This window comes from Halichoerus grypus, chromosome 2, assembly GCF_964656455.1.
Source record: "Halichoerus grypus chromosome 2, mHalGry1.hap1.1, whole genome shotgun sequence".
NCBI classification, from domain to species: Eukaryota; Metazoa; Chordata; class Mammalia; order Carnivora; family Phocidae; genus Halichoerus; species Halichoerus grypus.
Window position 1 is genome coordinate 55,884,226 of NC_135713.1, and position 25,683 is coordinate 55,909,908.

Below are 25,683 nucleotides of genomic sequence, written 5' to 3' on the forward strand. Positions count from 1 at the left end.
TCTCTTGAGATTTTTTTCTTTGACCCATGTGTTATTTATAATTGTCTTATTTAATCTCCATGTATTTTAGGATTGTCCAGATATCTCTCTGTTACTGATTTCAAGTTTAATTCTATTATGGTATGAGAGAAGACATTGTATGTTTTCTGTTCTTTTAAATTTGTGAGGATGTGACTCAGAATGTGGTCTATCTTTGTGAATGCTCCATGTGAGCTTGAGAACAAGGTGTAATCTGCTCTTAGTGAATGAAGTAGTCTATAGATGTCCATTTTAACTAGTTGATTGATAGTGCTGTTGAGTTGAACTATATCCTTACTGATCTTCTGCCTGCTGGATCTGTCCATTTCTGTTAGAAGGATGTTGAATTTCCAGCTATAATAGTGGATTAATCTATTTCTTCTTGCAACTCTAACCAGTTTTTGTCATGTATTTTGATGCTCTGTTGTTATGCACTACACATGAAGGAATGTATTAATCTCTTTATTATTATGTAATGCCCCTCTTTATCCCTATAACTTCCTTGTTCTGAAGTTTCTTCTCTTCCTCTGTCTGAAATTAATATTACTACTGCCACTTTGTTATGATTAGCATGTTAGCATGGTGTATCTTCCCACATATTTACATTATATATATATATTGTAAAGACTATATAGTTGGGTCTTATTTTTTTATTCACTCTGGCCATTTCTGTCTGTTAATTTATGTATTTAGACCATTTACTTTTAAGGTAATGATTAATACAGATTAACATATATTCTGTTTTTTGTTCTTGTTCTTTATTTCTTTGTCTTCCACATTTTTCTGCATTTTGTGGTTTTAATTGAACATTTACATGATTTCATTTTCTTTCCTTTCTTAGCATATTAATTGTGCTTTTTTTTTACACTTTTGTTTTTTTTAGTGAATCGTTGCCTAGAGTTTGCAATATACATTTACCATATCCAAGTCCACTTTCAATTAACACTGTGTCCCTTCATGAGTACTGTGAGTACCTTAAAAAAAAAAAAAAAAAAAATATATATATATATATATATATATATATTTCTAATTCTGTCCTCCAGTTCTTGTATCATTTCTGTCATTCATTTACTTATACATAAACTTATATAAGGACCAAAATACATATATATGTGTATATATACATATATATATAAAAGCATATATAATCAAATACATTTTTGCTATTATTATTTTGAACAAACTGTTATTTTTTAGATCAATTTAGAATAAGGACAATAAATTTTTTATTTTATTTTCATTTATTAATTCTTTAATGCTTTTTATGTAGATCCAAGTTTCTAACCTATATACTTTTGTTTCTCTATGAAACATTTCTTTTGTTTATCATTTCTTACAAAGCAGATCTACTGGTAACAGATTCTCTCAATTTTTATTTGATAAAGTCTTTAGTTCTCCTTCATTTTTGAAGGATAATTTTGCAGAGTATGGAATTCTGTATTATTTTTTTCCCTCGTAAAACATCAAGTTTTTCACTCCAATTCATGCTTACATGGTTTCTGTGGAGAAGTTGGATGAAATTCTTATTTTGCTCCTCTGTAGGTAAAGTTCTTTTTTTTTTTTCCTTCCCTCTAGCTTCTTTCAAGATTTTTTCTTTATCTTTGATTTTCTGAAGTTTGAGCATTATATGCTTAAGTGTAGTTTGTTGGGCATTTATTCTGTCTGGTATATTCTGAGTTTCTTGGATCTGTGGTTTGGTGTGTGCCATTAATTTGGGGAAGTTCTTAATTATTGTTGCTTCCAGTACTGCTTTTGTTCTTTTCTCTCTATTTGCCTTTTATTCCCATTACACATATGTTATGCCTTTTTAATTGTCCCACAATTCTTAGATATTCTGTTCATTATTTTTTCTAGTCTTTTTTTTCTCTTTGCTTTTTAATTTTGGAAGTTTCAGTTGTCATATCCTCAAGTTTAAAAATTCTTTCTTCAGTTGTGTCCAGTGTAGTAATGAGCCAGTCGATGGCATTCTTCATTTATGTTAGCGTTTTTTATTTCTAACATTTCTTTTCAATTCTTTCTTAGGATGTCCACCTTTTTGCGTGCATTATTCATCTATTCTTGCATATTGTCTATGTTTTCCATTAAAACTTTTAGCATATTAATCGTATATATTTTTTTTAAAAAAACATGGTTTAATAATTCTAACATTCTTGCCATATCTGACTTTGGTTCTGATACCTGTTCAATCTCTTGAAAGTATGCTTCTTACCTTTCAGTATGCTTTATAATTTTTTGTTGTTGTTGAAAGGCAGACATGATGTGCTAGGTAAAAGGGATAGTGGTAAATAGATCTTTAATAGTGTAGTGGTAAGATTTAAGAGGAGGGAGAGTGTTCTGTAGTCCTATGATTAGGTCTCAGTAAACTTGGGACTCTGAACTTCGTCAGTGCTTCTCAGTTTTCCCATCTTGGTGGAACAGGATGCTAGAGGGTGCTTGAGGTATATATTTCCCTTCTCTCATGTGGAAGCCTGTGAAGGCTGGAGTTGGGTATTTCTCTTCCCCCAATGGAAGGCTGGAGGGAACTGGAATTGGTTTTTCCCTTCCTACAGATAAATTAGGTTCTGATAAATACCTGTCAGGTTAAGCTCTGGTAAAATACTTTCTCCTGAGATCAGGCCCTGTTAAAAATTATAGAATGCTCTGGCATATTTCAAAATGGTTCCTTTAATTCTCCTTTGCTAGAAGCGCTAGGAAATTTTTCTCCTGTATTCACTGAGAGAACCTGATAGAGCTCCTAGAGGTAAAACTCACAAAGGTGTGTGAGACTCTTTATGACTGAGTGCCCCTGGAGTTTTCAACTGTGAGACTTGTCCACACTGTCTCCAGCAATTTGTTAATTTCAGTTAGCTCTTCTTATCCTGGCCCTGGTTCCCATAGAGGTTTCTAATTGTGGGTTTCTGCTCTGGTAAGTTGTGATTCTCTGTATCCACTTCTCTGTTTTTCCAATATTTGAGGGCAGTGGTTTGCCTTTGACCTTATTTCTCTGATATATCTAAGAAGAGATGTGATTTTTCAGTTTGTTCAGTTTTTACTTGTTGTCAGAACAGAGTGGTTACTAAAGAAATTATACACCAGAAAAGAAACTGGAAGTTGAGTCAGTTTTTAATTTTTGTTGAGGCTATCATTATTTGAGTAATGACCTCTATCTGTGCTCTTAATATGAGAGCAACATTTTGTTGAAAATACTGTATTTTCAGAATTTCATAAAATGCCTTAACCATCACAAGAAATTTTAATCATATGTTAATGAATAATAATAACAATAAATAAAATAAATAGAAAAAAATTAGAGGACACTAATCATTTGAGACCCCTATTTGAGAGAGCCATGACATTAAGATATATCTATAGATGAATTATAGGATATAAGATATTTGAGAGTACTGACTTGAATATATAATAAATATTCTATATATACCTGTTGATTGGTCAACTGATTGATACCGTCTATGCTAAATGTCACTTATCCAGTGGTGCAATATATGATGACTTTTATAAACTCTAATAATTAAAATGTGTTAAAAGAAACAAAGCTTTAAATAGCTATTAGTATTAGGTGTATTCTTTCCCTTAGAAGGTTTAAAATTTTGCCTTTTACTTTCTAGACCATTTAAAACTATACAGTCATACAGTTTTCAAACTGGGCTGGAGTAACTGTGAACCTCAGCAAACTCACTTGGAATCTATGAGCTATCTTAAACATTTAAAAGAAAGCTAGAAACATCCACCTAAACGACTACCATTAAGTTGTTTGGGCCTAACTACTGAATAACTGGAACTGTTATGTAATTCTCTTGCCCTAGGGGCACCGTGAAAACATCACCAAGACACTAAGGGTACTGTGAACTGAGAATGTTTGGGGGCCTGTAATATAATCCATCATCAGAATATGAGTATATATAGCATAAAAGTCGGGAAAGTCAAGATTGAAATTTGCTTATCATCATTAAACCATATAAAATTCTATGAAATAAATGTATGGACCTCACTTTAGTAGAATAATAATGGATAATTTAGGAATATAGATAGTCATTCATAACATGTTGATTTCAGAAACTTTAATTTATGTCAGCTCTTTAGAATTCATAATACCTTGGTCATAGAGAGAATATTAGCAAGGGTGATTATGTTCCCACCCACCCATACAAATCTATTTATCTCATTATATAGTTATTGCCAGTTAAAATAATACTGGATTATACTTAACACTTTTCTTGACAAATGTTTCTATTATTCTGTGAATGGGGCACAAAATGAAAAGTCATACTTTGTGGTGGGCTGTATAAACAGTGTCCATAATACAAATATACAAACATACATATATTATGCTTCAAGGAAATTAAAGCAAACACCAACCACACATGGGATTTGATAATCATTGAATGCTGGTTAAGGATAGTTAATGCTTTGTTTGTTTGTTTCACTAAAAAATTAAAGTTGATGTAGAAATTTATTAATGTGGCAGTTTAGTTGATGCATATATCTTTGTCAAATTTCTAAAAATATTCAAAGAAATCTTACATACTAAAATTGTTGTTATATGTTACTTGGTCCTGGTCTTAATTTAGAATTCTTTTACTACCTTTGCCTGGGAATGAAAGTATCAAACAATGTTGCTCAAAAGAAAAATAAGTCCACATAGAAATATAATGTCCAATAGAAATATCAATATAAGCTACACATATAATTTAAAATTGTATAGTACCCACACTAAAAAAAATAAAAAGAAATACATGAGATTAATTTTAGTAATATGTTTTATTAAAGTTATATATCTAAAACATTATAATTTTAACACATAATCAAAATAAATTATTAATAAGATATTTCATATCCCAGTTTTCATACTGAGTCTTTGAAATTCAGTGTGTATTTTTTTACATTCAATACATGTCATTTTGGACTAGCTGCATTTTAGAAACTTACTGGCTACCATATTGGACAACACAGGTATGAACTGTCTGTAGTAGAATCACCTGTTGCTGCTTGTTAAAAATTCAGTTTCTGGACCTTACCCCACAGTTATTGAATCAGAATCTCTTAGGGAAAGCCTACTGATGTGATATTTTAAAATTTTCCCAGCAGATTCATTTGCATTTTAACATTTGAGAACCATTTTACTTCTAAGGGTGGTAAATAATTAATCCCTTCCATGTCCTCGTATACACCTAGCCCCTCCCCTGCTATACACACATATTGTGCTAATCTCCTGGAAGAGAGAGTAAATGCTCTTCTCCTCTTTCCCAAATATGTAGTGCCAAAAAAACCCCCAGAAAACAAAAAACACGCAGTGTGTTGGCTAGTGATAAAGACAAGTAATGTGACAATTTATAAATGGAAGGAATACTAACAAATATATCTTAGGTCAACCTGAATTTTGAGTAATTTGTGAGTCCATTTTATATTTTCAAAACTTAAATCCATGTAATTTTTACTATAAGAATACATGACAGTCGTTAGGTGACTTCATTAGAGTGCTGTTCTGTTTTAACTAAAAAGAAATCAGATGGGGCTCCTGGGTGGCTCAGTCATTAAGCGTCTGCCTTCGGCTCAGGTCATATTCCCAGGGTCCTGGGATGGAGCCCCGCATTGGGCTCCCTGCTCCACGGGAAGCCTGCTTCTCCCTCTCCCACTCCCACTGCTTGTGTTCCCTCTCTCGCTGTGTCTCTCTCTCTCTGTCAAATAAATAAATAAAATCTTAAAAAAACAAAACAAAGGACTCAGAGAATAGGCATCACAGAACAGTGGTGGCTAAGAACCTGGGGTTTGGTATCAGATCCAGATTCAAGGTATGGCCTTGGACATGATGTTCAATAATTCTGTGCCTAGATGTTCTCATCTTAAAATAGGAATGGTGGGAATTCTAACCTCATAGATATGATTGTGTCAATTGAATGGAATAAAATGAAGACACACACAGTGTTTTAACATGTCATGGTTCTTATATGGTTAGCACATCATCCTTTTTTTTTTCCTTTATGCCAGACAGTGAGAAAATAAACCCTAATCCTCTTTTATAAATAACTTGTAGTTATTTTTTTGAAATATATTTGCTGGTAGAAAGAATTCGCTTGTTTTCTTGAAAGAGTTCAAATTCTGAGAACCTCTGCTAGACAGGAGCAGCATCTCAGCCATGCTCAGCTGCTGCTAATCCTGAAGTTGGGCAGTTCTGTTCTAGTCAATCAGTGGCTACTTAATGGGATTTACAATGGACACAGATCATTTAACAGGCACAATTTATTACACCCCTTTTTTTAAGTGTTAAAGCATTTTCAGTCAATTTTATGCTTAAGAGTTGATGAAACATTACTCAGTACTTCCTGAGCGGGTCTGGGACACACAGAGAAATGGTAAGGATGGTCATAATATTTTTTCTCAGAGATAATTGATTATCACATCCCCAGAAGTGACAAATGGTAATGAAAGTAAAAGAAAAGAGTAAAAATATTAATGTCTCAAAAGAATCATCCAGTCACTTTTCTAGAGGCAGGTGACTTTTTACACACTTCCTATTGGTGAAGCAAATACAAACTGAATTCTTGTGTTAAATGTGTTTACTTTTGCACCAAAAACAGTAATACCGACAGTGTGTTTCAATTAAAAGGAACCCTGGAGCAAAAATGTGTTCCAGTCAGGGGTAGAAGCAGAGTGTATCATTATCTTGTAGGCACAGCAGTCAAGATAATGAACAGCTAAGAAGACTGGACAATGGAAGGTGAAGTATGACTTGTCATGAAACTGTCAATAGAATCTGAGCTCACTTTCTATTAGTAGGTGCCATGAAATTGCAGGGATGTGCTGAGCAGCAGAAGAAAAAAACTCAAGTAAAAGTGGCCTGATAGTACTTAGTAATTTTAAGCCCAATTTAATATTTTGCCATTGTTGTCAAAAGCCTTAAATCAGTGATTTCATTGTTTAATTCCTCTTATTCTGAGTTGATAGCCTATGTTTTTCCTCTGTTGCCTTGACCTTGAAACAGAAATGCCTCAAGTACTTTTCCTTTGAGGGGATTTTTGTTGTTGTTCTTCCTTAGTAGGTGGTGTAAGATTTGAGTAAGGTTTGGAATTCTGTCCCTGCTGAGGGGCAATAGGATATTTTATAAATTATAGGAGAGATGGGCAGAAGATATATTGGGCTTGCATAAAAATGGATTGCTGCTGAACTGAGTCCAAGTGTAAACATCCTCAATGAATAAAGCTAGATAACAGATAGGCCAAAATAATCTTAGAAGAGAATCAGGTTGGGTTTCCAATGAAAAAAATCACTAATACTATAAATCCAAGAAGATACATTAAAAAAAAAAAAATCCATGCATGGTGATAGAAGGGATCAAGAAATTTTAAGTGTAACTATTTTTTTGTTCATTAATTTATTGATTCAACACATATTTGGATACCCACTTCATGCCAGGTGTGTTTCTAGGTCCTGGGAACAGGTGAATGATAGGCAAGGCCTCTGCTCTGATATAGGGAGACAGATAAGAGACAGATACACAAATGAACACAATAATTTTACACAGCAGTAAGGGAGACAAGGAAGATGGAACAGGGAGAGGGAGAGAGTGACGGGGGTCCAGGACAGCGGCTCAACGACATCCTCACTGAAGAGAATATTTTCATTACAGAGGGAGAGGAAGCCAGAAGAAGGGAGAAGTTCTAAACTGATTCTAGTGCAAATAAAGGAAGGAATGCAGAAAGAAGCTACAGTCTTCCCAGCTTCCTCCTTAATGCTTAAATTCAATCTTCTTCCCCTAAACAAGTCAGAGTCCCTCCTGGGCATAGATGCTAATACCTTTTGTAGGAGGCCTAGTGGTTTCTTCCTTCCCAGATCTTGAAGTGTCCAGTTGGTAGACACTTTGTAAAATTCTGGAAAGTATTTCCGGGTTTTTTCATTCCTTTTAGTTTGTGTATAAGAATCTCTCTGCCCTCATAATATTAGGCAGCCTTCTGTCTGTACCTAGAGCCATGTATTGACTCTGCAGAGATAAATCCTGGTGTCTTAGGGATTCTGTGTATACCAAATGCCCAGTGCCAGGCACAGGGTAGACACACTATAAATATTTTCTGTGTAAAACAAAGAATGGAAAAGAAAGTCTCAGAAAGTCAAGCTGTTAAGTCATGTTCTCATGAATAGTTCCTGAACATGCTGCCAGGATATGCTCAAGGTCTAGGATTGATTTCAAGAGAGTTAACAAGGATGTTTTCAAATTCCTGGGTCATACCCTTGGAGTCTCATTCAGGGGCTGTGGAGTGACACCTGTGCAGATGATCTTTTGCTTTAAGTTCTCCAGTTGACCCTCATCAGTAAGCAGTTTTATGAGGCAAGGAAGAAATTAAGATTTACTCTTCCCATGGCTTCTTTGACTTTTGTTGTCCATTTACTAATTTTTACTAAGTGGTGTATTTGAATTGTAACCAACAAGCAAGATTGTTCTTACTGTATTTAAGAGTATAGCAGATAATATGAATGTAAATTTTGTTGTTTAAATTAAAAGTGCAGAATGCAGGTCTTCTCTTGAAATACGAGCAAAATCTGCCCATCTGTACCAGCTTTCAGTCCTACAATGAAATCAGTTGTCTTAATAGCCAGAAAGTTAGACACATTGAAGCATATTTAATAGTAGATACGCTCACATCCTGAAAGCTTTGGATAGTTAGGATTTTAGATTAGAATTCCACTTTTTCCCCCTATTAAATGCCAGCCGGGCTAGTTGCATTAATGACTGTGGTTATGTTTGAATGTAAATGGGGGACATCTGGCAATATCAGGAGATCAAACGTTGGGAGTCTGCATGATGACTCTCATCTGTTTGTCACCCAGCAGGTGTAATGGATGGCAAGCATGTGGGCTCTTCGCCCAAGTTAATGTACAGACCTAATATATGGAGGGGAGAAGTTTTTAATTTGCAATTTTAAAGGATCACAGCTCAAGATAGGTGTTTGGGGTGGGGGCAGGTGGAGTAGCTATTTTCCATTGCACCAATTTCTTTAGTAAAATCGCCGCTTTCTAGCCTACAGGCATTTCCCTTGCCCCGTTTCAACAAACTTCACAGCCCAATTTGTTATTCAAAAATTTATGGAAAATGTATGTTAAAGTGAAAAGGGTACATTGTGCAGAAAAGGGAAGCAGCTTGTAAGCATATCATTATGCGTGAGCCATGGGGCCCACAGATGGCACTTCTACTCAGAAACGAGAGTGGTGCCAAAAGCTAAACTCTAAATACATTTAAATCACATATCTTTACTTAAAAATGGAGTATTTTGGAAGGAAAAGCAGATGATATTTAAGTACACAAGTGGTATTCTTTTGTTCCTCATATAATAGAGCCCTTTACAAAAGTCCTTGCCTTCTAAGTGTGCAGTAAGCCTTTGATTCCTCAAATTCCCCAGAGGATTTAGTCGCAGTGCATGGCTCAGTTCTTAATAGGATTAACCATTGAGGTAGTACCTTGCTAGGAGAACAAGTCTTCAAGTATCCTTACAGTTATTGAAAATTAAAGGATTTGTTTTGATTACTATGTTCAATGCTAATAGCAAACCTTTGTTTGGCACATTAGAAATAGTAACAAAAAATTATCATGACATACGGACTTATTTTAATTGAAAATAAATTTAGTTCTTAGACTGTGCCAATCTTTAATTAATTAGGGGGAGGGTAACGGAAGGGATAAAGACATTTGTTTGCTACTTAATATAATGATTTTGTGGAAATAGATGCTTTTTAATACAGTAATCATGCTGATTTCTTTAGAGAGTGGTTATATTTACACTTTGTGGAAAAATTATATTTTAAAGGACACAGTTCATGTTGGTGAGACTAACACGGTAAATAACCAGTTTGTTTTTATTTCTTCTTTTGCAAGAGTGGCATTGCTTCTGCTAGCACCTGATACAATGAGTATTTTACCTCTGAAATTGATTGTGAATGTGCATCCTTAATTTTTATTGATGCCATTAGATCTGACAGCAGTATGATTAAAACAAGCATTACTTGTATTTAAAAATTTAGAACAACCTTTTATTTTAATATTCTAACAGCTTAATCTGTTTAATGATTGTACTTTTAGGAAATCCGAAAGTATAATTATTTCTGTATGACATTTGGTATATGGGATCTTTAATTTTCAAAATATTGCAAACACATGTTATTTCCTCATTTCTCTACCTCCTTTTCCGCTCTCTTATTCTGAAGTACTGAACATAGAATAAATCCCTGCCAATTCTAATGACCTGTATTGAGTTGATGTGTATGTGTGTGGGAGGCAGAAAATACGTGTGTGCACGCGTGTGCATATGTGCACACCTCTAAGTAGTGTGAATGAAGGGGAGAAATATGAATTGTTTTTTAAAGAAATGTGTTTTCATTATTTTCAGCCAACTAAAAATAACAGATAGTGATGGTTGATAATGTGATGGTAAATAGAAGTCCACTGGCAGTTATTCTTGATGCAAATATATGAATCAATTATGAGTTTTAATAAATTGATCATTTCAAACTGAGTGCTGATAAAGCAGATTTAAAGGTGCTTCGAAAGTTTTTGTATGCAGATGGGATAGCTGTATTGATTCTGTTAATTTTTTTTTTTTTTTTCTGCACAAAAATTCCTTGTCTTTACTGTGAAAATTTGTCATAGACCTGCACTGGTCAGGTCAATGTCCATGCACTTGGCAACCAAATTCCTTATAAACCTAGTGCCCCAAGCTTTTTCCTTTGTATAGCTTTTGGTGGAATGCTGTGGCTATTTGTATTCTGTGGCAGTCCGGTGTTCTGGATCATGCTCTCACCAACAATGACTGTTGATACAAAGTTCAGATGGTTGGCTCACTTTACCACTTGTTTATGTGCTCACTTGAATAACCCTCCCTGAGTGGTGAGGATGCAGGCCCATGAGTGAGCAGGGAGAGGTTCAACTGTCCCTATAGCAGGGAGTGAATATGATGAATAACCAGGTAACCCTTAGAAGGTATTGTGGGCAATAGTTGATATGAACAATTAAGTAGTTTGTTCATGGACAGAGGTCAAGTATGATAATTACTATATCACAAAACCAACTGAGTAGGTTGGGATATCAGTTAGAAGATGGCTACCATACCCAAAGGTCAGACTCTTTATGATTTCAAAAGCGTTCTTATTCCATGGGTTAGTTCTCCATCTCTCCATAATTAAAAAGAGATGATGATAATTTTACAAAGATCTTTATATGTTTCAGTGCAAATCCAACACCCCAGAATATTTCAGTGTAAATGAAATCCCAAGCAATGTCTTCTCGGCAAGTTTTTATTTTTTTTTAATGATCTAAAAATTTCTCAAAAGGACCCATGTACATTCCTCAAAATAAAGGAAATAATCAGTAAGAGATTCACAGTTTCTGATGTGCTCTACAGGTTTTTGCTTATACCATTTTATCTTCAAAACAGTCTATTGTATTCTAAAGCTATTCAGCAAATAAAAACAGTCCTTATATGATCTGATACTCTTTTGCTTGTACTCTGGACTTCTATATGAGTACTGTTATATACTTTAGCCAAAGTAAATAAACCTCAACTGTCTATGAATTAATTACAATTAGTGACTGATTTAATGTTTTCTTTTGCCTTCTTTTTTATATGTATCCCTTTGAAACATGCTAGACTGTAATACACAATTATTATTAGTTTAAGTTGAAGTGATTCTGTATAAAATTGGCCTCATATTTATTCATTCAGAAAATGAGCAGGGACAGAGTACATATTTTATAAAACTCCAGTAATTTCTGTATCAGATAACCCTTAAGCAAAATAAGATTTGACCCTTCCAAAATTGCTTAATGAATTGGCATTACATGGAGTATCTTTTTAAACTTCTGTATTTTTTTTTTTCCTTTTATTAAAACCTTCAAACATAAGCTTTGGACCACAGATCCTGCATTTAAATGTTGAAAATATGATTGTGTTTTGATTGGTTTAGTGCATCTTTATGATAGAAACCATTTATTTTGAGCAAAATTATGCCTGAATATGACAGATTATTGTGGAAATCTCTGTGTGAGAGATAAAATGACTTAAATTAATTGAAATGTTATCCTAAAGAGTGAAAATTCAAAGATTCCGTATAGAAAAGACTTCTTTGGCCTGAAATGGCTTTAGAGGGAATAAAACATACTGTAAAAATAGAGATAAGTTATTTTAAATTTATTCTAAGCATACCTTGTCGTAACTATTTGGCTGCTGATAATTTCTTTGTGATGTTGGTCAGAGCCACCAGAGATAATACTCTGCTAATTAATCTCTACCATATATTTGACAGTTCTGTAATCTCTTTGTCACAACCACAGTGGGCCTTCAGATCCTTAGGAAGGCTCTGGGGACCTCCGGATGTTTTGAAATGTTTTCTCCTGGCTCCCTCCTAAGATCCAACTTAGCTTGCTTGGGGATATCAGTGGATTTCAAATAGCATTTGTGATGAGGCTGCTCTCCTGATCCACTGTACAAATTTGCCATTAAAAGCAAAGAAAATATGAGCTCCTCGTCCCCCTCCTGAAGCCTGAGAAGCACATCCCCAACCCCAGCAGTAGGTGCCGAACAGCAGATCGGCCTAATGCTCCCCTCATGATAAAAGAAGTGAGATGTATTGAACAACCATAACTTTATTAGAGAGATTTCTCTGCATAAAGCAGTGTTATATTTTAGGTTAGCGTTATGTAAATGGCTTTGCGATTATGTACCTTTTCCTGTCTTTCTGGTGTGTGTTGCTAGATGGCAGAATTTCAGGGGTTGGCATGCACCTTATACTTTAATGCACTTTCCTCAGCATCTGACACAGGTCCTTGCACGGCATTAGTGCATGACTACAAGCACACAAACATGAATACAAAGACCTGTTTTCCTTATTAACCATTATTATCACCTAGAAAAGGGCTGTCCATTAGAAATCAAATGCAAGCCACACGTGTTATTTGAAATTTGCTAGTAGGCACATTAAAAGTAGTAAAAAGAAGCTGGTGAACTTAATTTTCTTAATATATTTAATCTAACTCAATATATCAAGTAGTATTTTTCAATGTGTGCCCAATATAAAAATATGATTGAGATAGTTTGTTTTGTTATATTAAATCTGTGCCATCATGTATGTGTTTCACATTTACACATGTCATTGCAGACTATCCACGTTCTAAGTGTTCAATAGTCCGTGGCCACTGGTGGCTACTCTATTGGACAGTATAAACCTAGAGCTTGAGGTAGTTTCTGGAATATGGGCACCACTCAATTAAATATTAGTCAAGTAAGTAAATGATACTAGCTGACTGGTTTTTGTATATCCAGATCAATTAGTAATTTTCTATGTTATAAAATCATTTTATTTCTAGTCTAAATGCCTCATTGTCAAATTGCCTTGTTAAGAAACAGAGAGATCTTTTAGTCGGACTTAGAATATTCTTTTTTTGAAGAAGGCTACAGTTCCTAAACAGTTACATGAGTAGTAGAATGCAAAATGGCTTGCGTATTCTGAAAGTCATTCATTCTAACTCGTCATTTCATTTTCTGCTTTGTGGAATGAAATTCATATTTTTATGTCTCTGAAATCTTTATTTTTATTCATTAGAAAGAAGTCAGTTAATTTGCATTTACTAATCTCCCATTCCTCACACTGTAACATCATTCTCTTTATATCTAAAGGGAAAATTGTTAATATTTTTTTTAAGCCTATAAACTTAATTTCCATTAAGGGAACTGGTAGTTTGAATGAAAATACAACATCTTGCAAGTTTTATTCCTATTGTCTGGCTTTTTATAGGTTTGTCTATATCACTTCATTTTGTGGCACTTCCTATTGTGTAAAATATGTAGTCTGGTATTTGCTTAATTTTTCTGGTTTATATGTTTAGTGATAGAAAAGTGCATTTAAAAGACACAAATTGAGACAATCCTAAATTATTCCTCAGATGTCAATAATATTTAGTTAATTTAAATAGTTCATTTTTAATACTTTTAAATAAGATATTTAAATTTCTCAGATATTTGATAAACATTAAATGAAAAGTTAAAATAATTTGATAGAATCAAAAGTGGACCCAGATTAACTGCATCAGTAATCTAGAAAATGCATTTCTATTATGGGAAAGGGTTTGGAATAAAAATAGGTGGCTGGCATTGTTCTATTTATGCATAATTTTGTCTCTTCCAGGTGATTTTATTTATAGATATCTAGAAGGATGCCCACCAAAATGTAAGCAGCAGTTACTCCTGGCTGCTGTGCTCTTGAATGACTTTTACTCTGTTTTTATTTACTATACAATTTTTTAATGATGATGCTCAAAAGAATATTTGAAAATATGTCTCGTAGTTATATAAAATCCCATGTGTAAAATCTAACAGAAATGTATATTTCAGAAAAAAATTTAGTTTGAGTTTTTAGTTTTATTATAATTTAATAACATATTTAAGTTCAATCAATATGTTTGATCTATCTTAATGTAGATGAAAACCTAATAATATATAATAATAATTATATATTTTATATATATATAATAATTATATAAATAATAAATAACATTGGCAATAAATCTATGCCTTAAAGCATGCATCATTTGTGACTGAATATTTGATGAGTGACATACACTCATTTGACAAATATCCATAATACATATAACAAAATAGGGGGTGATTCCATACTTCAGGAATCAGTGCATTTTGATGTAATTATATTTTACTAATAAAAACAAACTAATAATAGCTAGTTATTTGAGTTATGTATGCATTAAGTGAGTTATGCATGCAATCTTTATAATAACCCTATGAGTTAGATACCGTTATCATCCCTGTTTTACCTGAGATTCTAAGGAACAAAGAAGATTAAAAGTTGTCTTGGACCACGTGGCTATTCAGTGTTTTCCTTCCCGAGGCTGCGGAGTGTAGCAAGTTGATCCTTACACTGTACCGAATATACTGTCTGTACTGACCACACCTGTTTTTATTTTACATTCCAGCAGTGGGCTTTTCAATTTACAATTAACATGATGTGAAATAACAAAGCAAGTACCAGATTTGTTGCCTAAAATTTACAGCTGTCCTATTATAGTCTTGTTATTATAGAGAATTCTTAACTTTAAAATACTTTTGTGATCTAGCTGAGACAAGTATCTGACTCAAGTGCAGGCTCATCTACAGGTCCAAAGTGGAAGGTTAGTGACTATCCCAAGGCTGCACAGCAAGTCAGTGGAAAAGCATAGAAGCTTTCTACGCTTCTACTATTGTGGCTTACTTGTATGATTTTGTACTACTCCTAATTATAAAAGAAATTTTTAGATTCAACCCATTGGTGAATCTTCTTCAAAATATTCTTGCAATTCTATTTAGTAATAAAATTGTTAAATTGTGGCTTTTTATAGCATTAGAAACTAATATTCAGGAGAGATTAAAGGATCAGAACTGCACAAGTGAGTAAACAGACTTGATTATAAGGACACCTAATTATTACAAGGTAGGATATAATTAAGTGCTAAAGTTGTGCGATACAAAGACAATAAAGGCTGCAGAGTTTCTCAGGAAGAAATCAAAGAACCATATTGCTCTCCTGGGCTCTGATTGCCAAATTGAAAAGTTGAAAAAAAAAATAAAATTTAAACAAAGCAAGTTGACATAAGGTCTTATAATTCTGTCTGGTCTTGTCAGTTTGTCAAGACACACAGTCTTGATTAGACAATTCTATTTCATTCCCTTATAATCAGGTAATCAAGCTTCCATCATAAGCAAGATAGCAATGACAAGGAAAGCAGAGATTGTGATTAACGTTTGTTGTACGCCTACTGTGTGCCAGAGACATTCTTTCCTTATTACTCAATTTAATAGGTGTTTTATCTCTGCTCCCATTTTACAGATGAGAAGACTGAGGCTCAGGGGGTCTGAGGAACCTTGTATGAGGTTGTACTTATTAGTGAGAGAGTCACAGTTTAAACTCAGGTCTGCTGTGATTTAAATTCCATACTCTCCACTGCGTTGTAACAAGCCCTCTTTCTGTCTGCAAGATCAGGAGGCTAGTGCCTAGTATTTAATCCACATTTCTAGGAGTCTTTGAGGAGGGCAGAAAGGCTTTTCAGAGTGGTCAGGAAGATAGAGTCATCTGTCTGAAAATACTGCTTTCCCTTGTGAGGAGGGTGTCCAGGCGCGTGTTATCCAGCTGTGGCCATATATGGGAGCTGGAGATGGGCTCAGCCAAACTGAGGCTCCACCTCATCAGGGGATCTTACACCTTTCCTTAGCATGCTGGTTGAGGAAGTTCTCCTTTGTCCTACACGTGGAGGCATACATTTAATACCCAAGATGAGAATGGCTTGAGCAAAACTTGGTGATTAAAGCTATTTGTTTTCAATTGTCATTCCTTCTTTGTTGACCTCTCTTTTCTTTTTTGCACTAACACCAATCCCTTTGTGAACTTAAGAAATCACCCCTTGCCTCCCTCACTGTCCCAGTTCTTCTGGCCAGGGGGAGAAGAGAGCATAATGAGGAACCAACATCTTAGTGTGGAGTCACTTAATTATGTGGACTTTTTTTGGTGGAGGGGAAGATGTTTGTATTTTTCAAAAGAGTTAATCATTAGGACATGAGCTCAAAATCTCTGTTGATGACATTCCAGGTATAGCATTGGAATGTTGGGTAACAACAGTGACAGCAGTGACACGTGATGTGTGTTGAAGGGGTACTATGTGCCAGGCCCTGTACTAAGTGCTTTTGATAGATTTTTATGTTTAATCATCACAACATTTCTATGAAATAGGGGCTATTATATCCCCATTTTAGATGATGAAAGCTCAGGTTATTTGCCCAAAGCAAGTTGTATTGCAGTCAGGGGACTTTCCTGGTATATATAATACTACTCCTGTGTTCTGTTGACCGTGGTACTAATTAGCAAGTATTTGAATTTAAAAGTTGGCCAAATAACGCTTAAATCATATGGATGAGCAAACTGTAAATTTGAAGATGAAATAAATCATTTGTAAATGTGAAGAGCCGCTTAAAATCTATTGCTAGAAAGATGCGCTTAAACTATTCTCCCATTCTAATACCGTGTATTTCGGTGTTTAGATTACAAACAGCATCACAGTTGAAGGATAACCAATGGGAATAGTACTGTGGTAATTTTATGTCTTAACGATAATGGTGTGCCATAGTCAAAATGACTGATTTAATTAATATGTTTTCTACCATATTTTACATTTCTCCATTGAAAGATATTCTAAAGGGTGAGGTGTGCAGTTTAGCTTATTTAGCTCCCAATTCCAACTTTCCTACATTTGGAAGATATATGGTATTTATTTGCATTTTTATTCTTTTTTTGTTTTATGTGCTCATTTGAATCTTATCTATTTTCTTTTCTTTTTTCTCTTCTTTTTTTTTTTTTTTTTTTTTTTAACAGTTACATCCAGCTTTTTATTGCCTAAGCAGACTGGGGCTTGCTTCGTCGCTTGACTTTGCTGTGGCGCATTCCTGTAAAGCCAGCTGAATTGCACACTGAAGATCCACCCTTTTGGTGAGTGGAATCATGGCTACAATTTCGTGTTTTGCTCTGCCTCATGTTGTTTGTATTGTTGACCAAAGTGCTTTGATACAGAGCACAAAAATAGTGCTTTTCCAGCTCTGTGCAGGAAAACTGGCTTCTTTTCTTTTTCTTTTTTTTCTTACAGACACAAGTAAATTGTACTGTCATTTTCTCTCTCTGAAATCCGCTATTGTCTCTCTCTCTCCCAACCCAACTGAATGACTACAATTCTTCACTCATGCATCTGCTTCTTCTCTACCTGGATGTGTCCCCCTCTGGTGAACACCTTTCCTCATCCCCTGGCCTCTTCAAATAATTTGGTTATTGCATTCCATATTTGCTGTGTATGCATGGAAACATTTGTTTCCAGGTGATAGTTGTGGTCAGCTGGACCACATAGTATTCCACTGTAATGTGTAAGACATTAGAGATTAAAAAAAACTTGGCCCCCTTGATCTGTTTCATGTTGTTAATCTGTGCATGTCGTAAGACAAGCAAAAAGGAAACCAGCAAGCCTTTCTGATGTTCCTAATAAAATCCTCTCTGTTTTTATTGCCCCTGAACTGGCATCCTCAATATATTTCTACAGCATCTAGTACCATATATCAAAGGTCTTCCCAAGGCTTTTCTTGGACCTTCTGCATCCATTTTCCCCAAGTCTTTTGCTTTTCAGATCTTGCTTTTATATTTTTACAGGTCACATCTTACCAAGATGGTGCACCTTGGGGAATGAGGCAATTAAAGGGTCCTATGGGTACAATTATAAATACATTTTGCAATTCTAATTTGGAGATGGATCATCTGACTTAGCTAAAACCTCAGTTATAGGATAATTGTAGTAATTTGAATATATATGGAGCTATTGTGACCAAGGATAGGGTATGAGAGGAGGTATGATAGAGACTTATAAGTGATTAGATGGATAAAAGGAACAGGTACCTGGATTAAATCTTTTTTTCTTCTTTCTTCCTTTTTATTTCTGGCAGAAGTTTGTGTGTGTGTGTGTGTGTGTGTGTGTTTCCCGTGAAAATGAGGCAGTGTCAAAGGGAATGAGAATGGGCTTCAGGGCAAGGGTGTTGACATGAATACTTTCATGAAGGAGGTGTGCATAATGCAGTAATCCGCCTGGCTGGAACAGTCAGTTTAGAAAGCACTTATGAAACAGATAATATAATGTCTGGATGGGAATCTCATGAGGCTGTGGTGAGAAGTAGATGATGCAATTAGGTACTTAACCTGGTACTTGGACATGTAGTTGGAGATGAATGAATGTTATCAGCAGTTCTGGCTCCATTTTGCTGGTGAAGAAACTGAAGTCCAAGCAACTTGTTGGAAAACTACCTTTCTACTGTGGCTAGTTTTCCACATTTTTTCTTGCCATCCCCATATGTTTTCTTGGGTATGTGGTCTGAGCTGAGAGAATCTTCTATTAGGGTAGTAGTGACTTCTTTTTGGATTATATCATTCTTGGATTCTGAGAAAGGCACTCAATGGGATAATGCTCAGCACACTTTAACTTTCTCTGAAGCATAGATGTTCCTCATGTCTTGGAGGTCAGATCCAAACTAGGTTGTGTAAGGAAGGCTCGAGTTTATTATAGCACATCTCTGACGTCAAGGATGCTAGCACACAGATCAGGTGCTATCCTCTCCTAGAAATATCCCCCAGTACCACTTTCCTTCTTGGAAGCTTGGACCCATCATTGTTTTTGTTCTTAAGGAGATATCACTGAGTGCTTAGGAAATCCATTATAAACATAGAGTTGTCAATTTTAGAAGAAATAGGAGGTGTATGGTGAAACAGACCTAAGACTCTGAAATAGCCTATGCTAACCCATTTGTCCTCCCCCAGAGCAAATAATAGATCAGAACACTGCAGAAGAGGAGGAGGTAGGTTAGGTGGGGCAAGACCTGGAAGAATAGAACCTGCCTTGAAGAATGATGCCCATGTTCAGATTCCTAGAGGATTTTCCTGAACTTGTTAGATTCATCAGTCATCCCGTTTTTCTCTTTGTTGCTCATCATCCTAATCTTGTCATCTAATTTAATTCTGTGACTCAGTTTCCTGGAAAAGATGGGTCTTTGGTACATAATAGTCATGAAAATAGGTAGAGGAAAATGAGCAATATTGTGTCCATGTGGGAAGAGAGAGAAAAGGCTACATGATCTTAGGAACTACCTTGATAATAAAAGCAAATTTTAGAATGCCAGTGATTTGCCTAACACGCTGGCCGGAAAACTCAATGAGAAAACTCAACACTCTCATCAGGTTTTGCCATCATTTAGTTAAGATGATTTACTACTGCAACCACAAGTGTTTTGAATTTTGGCTAAATAACAAGGCAGCCAGTGAGGCAGGGCTTGGCTTGCAGAAAACTGCTGTCAACTTTCAGAAGTTCTTCATGGTAACTGTCTGGCATTGTATTTACATTCTATGGAACCTGTTCCCAAGAAATACCTACCTACTTTGAAAAGAACTCTGCAAGACTTCTGCCCTCTGCTATTCAATTTAAAGTGTCATTTTCAGCCCTAATAGAATAAATAAGAGTGGCTTTACTAGGCAATAGGCTTTAGCAACATTAACTGGTGTTTGCCCAAGTTTTTAGTTCCCATCTGTACCATCTCTAGCTCTTTTTCTTTTCACTTAGGCTTATGCGTGAAGTTTTAAATGCTACTCTCTTTGCTTATAAGAGGCAATAAATATATTTATTGTAATTTATGTAATTAATTTACTAGATCATAGCTTATCATACCATATTCTTCATAATAAAACCTAGGCTTTCTCTAGAATCATCCCATATTTTTGCTTGTTCACAATATTTCAATTAGTGTATCAGGACCTTAAAAATTTCTATGCAAATCTTTTGCTTAACTGGAAGGAGTGTATAAAATGGTTTTTACTCTGTGTTGAATTCATAGAAAACACTAAATTTAAATGTAGATTCTCATAGTTCTAGGATGGTCATATCTGCTTTCAATCAGAGTAGGATGAAATATAAGATATGATTCTGCCATCACTAAAATATTTTTTTTGGCTGTTTTTCTCACTATTTAAGAAATGAAGATAAAAGAGAAAGAAACTTAAAAACAATAGAAAAAACCCTGATACTTTGAAAGACTGCCATTGATATGGGAAAAGTAGAACAAATGTTTTTCAACTTCTGATAGTATTAAATTGAAACCCTACTTTGGGTAGAAGTTTTGGGAAAATCAACAGATCTACATGAAGGCTGTGTTTTCAACAACACATCCTGCAGTGGGTGATGTGTGGATTTAATTCCCTATCAGTGGAATACAACTTGACATTTTTCACTTTCCTTCCCATTTTAAAGAGTTTGTAATAATCAGTATGTACTGAATATATAAGTGACCTAGTCTCTTAAAAAATAAGATTAACATTTTTTTACTCTAGTTTAAAATCCACTTCTGTGTAAGAACTGAACTAGTAGCACCATGTTGAAGGTATTACACTGAGCTCTTTTTTTTCCTTTTTTGCCAGTATAGAAATACCCTTTAATACTCACCATCTAACCTTTAAGATGAGAGCATTTTGAGATTTTTTTTTTCCTACACTACATGCCTGAATTGCCTCTTAACGTCGTGAGATTTACAACAGGTTTTCTTTAAACATTCCAAATTCTCTCATATGAAGTCGTGCAACATTATATATTTCACAAAATATTTCCTTGGAAATTTAAAGACTGAAATAGAACTTATGTAACCAGAGCTAATATATGATGTGTGTGTGGTGTTTTAATATAACAATTACGAAGGGAGTAAAAGTAGAAAGGAACAGTTATTAAATACCTGCCATGTGCTACATTTAAACATTTTTTTCTCTGTAATGTAAATCATTTTATTTAACATAAAAACAAACTCTTCTTTACTTCTGAAAACTGAGGTCCCAAGAGGTTAAATATCTTACTCAAGTTTGCTCAGCTAAGAAGAAGAACCATATTTTTTAGCCCAATCTATTATTCCAGATACTGATCCACTAATTGAAATATTTTGAACAAGGAAAAACATGGATGATTCTAGAGAAAGCCTAGGTTTTATTATGAAGAATATGGTATGATAAGCTATGATCTAGTAAATTAATTACATCAATTTTTAAAGTATGGATTTTTTTATAAACTGTTGTCACTTAGGCTAAAGTGTGAATGGTATGCTTATCGATGTTTGCCAACTATTATTGGATGTAGATTTTGGTTTTCAAATCCCCGAGTACATAAATCAATGAGATATTTGTAACACAGAATAAGAAAAGTAATTATAAAATGCTATTTCAATTTTTGAGTAGCTCATTTGGAAAATTGAGTGGGAATATCTTTGAATGGCTTAGCTTACTATTACAGAACAGTTACAAAAGAAGAAAAGTAGTCTGTAGAGGTTTGTTGTATCATTAGAACTATGTAAACCAGGATGAACAAATAGAACAGAATTTGGGTAAAATCAAACATTTTAATGGGGTACTGAGAAAATATGGAGATATTGTAGGTTCAGTTCCGGACCACCACAATAAAGTAAATATCACAATACAGCAAGTCAAATGAATTTAGTCAGTTCCCAGTATATATAAATGTTATGTTTCCACTATACTGTAGTCTATTAAATGTGCAAAAGCATAATGTCTAAAAAACCAATGTACATACCTTGATTTAAAAATACTTGAGTGCTAAAAAATGCTAACCACTATCAGCTTTCAGTGAGTCATAATCTTTTTGCTGTTGGAAGGAAGGTCTAGCCTCGATGTTGACATGTGCTGGCTGATCAGGGTGGGGCTGGCAAGGTGGAGTGGCTGTGGCGATTTCTTAAAATAAGACAATGACATTTGCCACACTGACTGACTCTTCCTTTCCCTAACAATTTCTGTGTAGCATGTGACGCTATTTCATAGCATGTTACCTACAGTAGGTAATTTCAAAATTAGAGTCAATTCTCTCAAACCTAACCTTACCACTGCTTTATCAACTAAGTTTATGTAATATTCTAAATGCTTTATTGCCATTTCAACAATCTTCACAGCATCTTCACCAGAAGCAGATTCCATCTCAAGAAACCAGTGTCTTTGCTCCTCCACAGGAAGCAACTCCTCATCCATTAAAGTTTTATCGTGAGACTGCAACAATTCAAATATAATAATAATGAAAAAGTTGGAAATATTGCAAGAATTACCACAATTTGACAGAGACACGAAATGAGCAAACTTTATTGGAAAAATGGCATCAGTAGACTTGCTAAATGCAGGGCTGCCACAAACCTTCAATTCATAAAAATGTGGTATCTGTGAAGTACAATAAAATGAAATACAATAAAATGAGGTGTGCCTGTATAAGGAAAAAAAGCCATTATATTATGATGAGTCCAATTTGCCTGAAAAGCCAACAGATAAAAATATATTGTTAAGAGGTCAATTTAATATAAATTAAATATCATCCTACATAATATAAATTATAAATAAGTCAAAATATTACCGTTAAGGTATTTGAATGGATATTTGTGTGTGTGTGTATGTGTGTGTAGGTCTGTGTGTGTGTGTTGTACATCTGCATGCCATATCTAGGTCCATAGAAAATGGGTTACAAATGTAGGCATCTTAATAAAGAATGTAAGAACATAGAGCCACAATCATACAAGGAATAAACTATCAAGAACATAGGGAAGTAAATATAACAGTTGATCCTCCTTCCTTGTGGTAGTCATGTTCTATCAAGTTGCTGGACACTGAATTAGCAAATACTGAATCATTGCCCCAGGGGAAATACTGGATTAGATAAGTGCAAGCCTCAAGTCCCAGCATTTTCATCAACCAATCAGCAGATCAATATGTAACCTTGTTTTATGTGTGTTTCTATTTAAGAACATCTTATTTAATATATGTTGTTGATTCATTAACGTTGAACTCATGGCGGACAGCACTATAACTCTTGCCTGACCGAAGCTTCTCTAGCACATGTATTTTCTCCGTAAGGCACCTGACAGCCTTCTTGCACTTGGGATCACTAGACAGCACTTAAGTACGATGCTTGGGAGTCATTTAAAACAGCAAAATCAGCAAGAAAGGGCACAAAAACGTATAAAATGTGGCACTATATAGATAATGAAAAGGACTTGTTTATAATATGAGCACTGAAATAAGAAGGAAGGGCATCTCATTATTACATCTCAGCCGGGAATGTGTATCAGGCAACTCAAATTATTCACTGCTCTGCATGACTGTAAAAGTGCTAGGAGTCTTGATTATGGGATTACAAATAAAGAAACGCCCAAAGTGGATAATCCTATGGTCAGTAGTTAATGTTTCAATATTTTATCTTATTTGGAAATAATCTAGATATTCAATGAATATCCAATATTTAACTTATCTCAGTATACCTTTAAAGTTTTCAGTTACCAAAAAGATTTTGGAAACTATTTTTAAGTAGACATACCATAAGCATAAATATTATTGAAAAGTATATTTATAAACTTTTATGTTACTTATATATTTTATTTGTTAAGAATTATGGTTAGATTATTTATGAAAATTTCATGAGATATTAAATGTCTAACCATCATCTTGTTATGTTATCTTTCTTGCTGACAAATTCTGTAATAGAGACAATATGAGATTGACTTTTAATAAATCTGTGTAGAATAAAAGTATTATATTTAACGCTGATAACTCTAAAGACATGCCTGTTTTAATTACACCAACAAACTTAAGTTAGCTTTTATTTACCAAACATTATCGTAGATCACATGAACTTGAAAATCATTTGAGTTATTTTCTACATTTATGAGAATATACTTTATATAAATGTTTGTCTTTACAAATCAATTTTTGTAATACCATCTGGAGGTGGAAAAATATCACGTATCTATAACATATATACATAGACATATGTAATATGCAGACACGTACACGGATCTCAGAGCTCTGATTTTAAAATTTTAGCAATGAGACATGTATGATAATGGAAAACTCACTAGTTTATAAAAGAACACTTGAATCCAAAGTGTGTTCTGGCAGATAGAATAAGTTAAAGCTACCTGCTGAGATGGCTAAAAGCTTTTACTAATATTCGTGGAAAGATTTTTAAAATTTTTTATTCATTTAATTTCCATATAGCTTTCTCCCTTCCCTTCTCTTCCCCTTCACTCCCCTTTTCTTTCTTTTCCTTTCTAAAAATTTCCTCCTTGAAGCTTGCATATTAAGAGATGGCTCTGGGTTCCTAGGGAAGAGCAGGTAGAATACTCATATCTCAAAGGCACAGAGAAAGTATGTAAATTTCTCCAAGAAAGTCTTTGTTTCTTAAATCCAGATCTTTCACAATATGTGAAAGCCTTTTGAGATGAATAGGGGAGGTTTGGGGATTGGCAAAAAGGATAGGTGGTGTTTGAATTGTTTCTAGAACCATGTTTCTGTTCTTATAAAGACTCAATTTGTAAGACAAATACATTTTTTAAGTCCTCAAAGAATTGGGTTTCAACGTGAATGATATCCGGAAGCTGACCACAGCCATCTAACTACATTGTCCTTAATCTGCTTCTTCATATCAGGGAGAAGATCTTCAACTAAGATTGAAATCAGAAGATTCCTATATTCTAGATTTAGAGCTATGTTTCTTTAGAATGGTTTGATAAATCCTTCCACAATGGCTTCAGAATGTTTTTCTTTTCCTCTGTGTACAGATTTTCATTTTAGCTCTGGGGAGAAGGCCTAAAAAAAAGTTCCTATCAGGCTCTGATATCAGCTTCCAATTTGGCCAACTTCTGATTATAGAGCTACTTAAAAAAATCCTTTCAAATATCTTGCTAGGTGTGAGCCAGGACCAACAGTAAATAATTCCTGACAGTATTGAACAACCCCATGGACACAAGAAGCATCCCCCAAAAAAGTACAAAAGATACTACCTTCCCAGTGAAGCCGGTGGAGCGAGGTTCTTGTCTCACAGAGTCTAAGAATGAATCTCATAGACAAAGGAGAGTGAACAAAGCGATAGAGTTTTATTAAGCAAGGATACAGAAAAACCTCTCAGGAGTTAGAGGGGTCCCAACCGCATTGCCAATGAGGGCTTTTCATCTCTGGCCTTTTATTAGGACTTTAGCAGGAAACTTGCCAGTGGTTAGGTCAGTGGCCTGGAGCTAGACATGACGCTTATACCTTGTG

The 25,683-nt window shown here is 34.6% G+C and overlaps 1 protein-coding gene across 12 annotated transcripts in view; it reads left to right on the forward strand.

Moving 5' to 3' along the window:
• Positions 1-25,683, forward strand: part of TENM2 (teneurin transmembrane protein 2) — a 1,202,741-nt gene that overhangs the window by 75,529 nt on the left and 1,101,529 nt on the right. For all 12 annotated transcript variants that reach the window (XM_078066825.1, XM_078066824.1, XM_078066823.1 and 9 more), the window contains exon 2: positions 17,410-17,523. The gene's annotated coding sequence lies outside the window, so the exon portion shown is untranslated. The remainder of the gene's footprint in view (positions 1-17,409; positions 17,524-25,683) is intronic.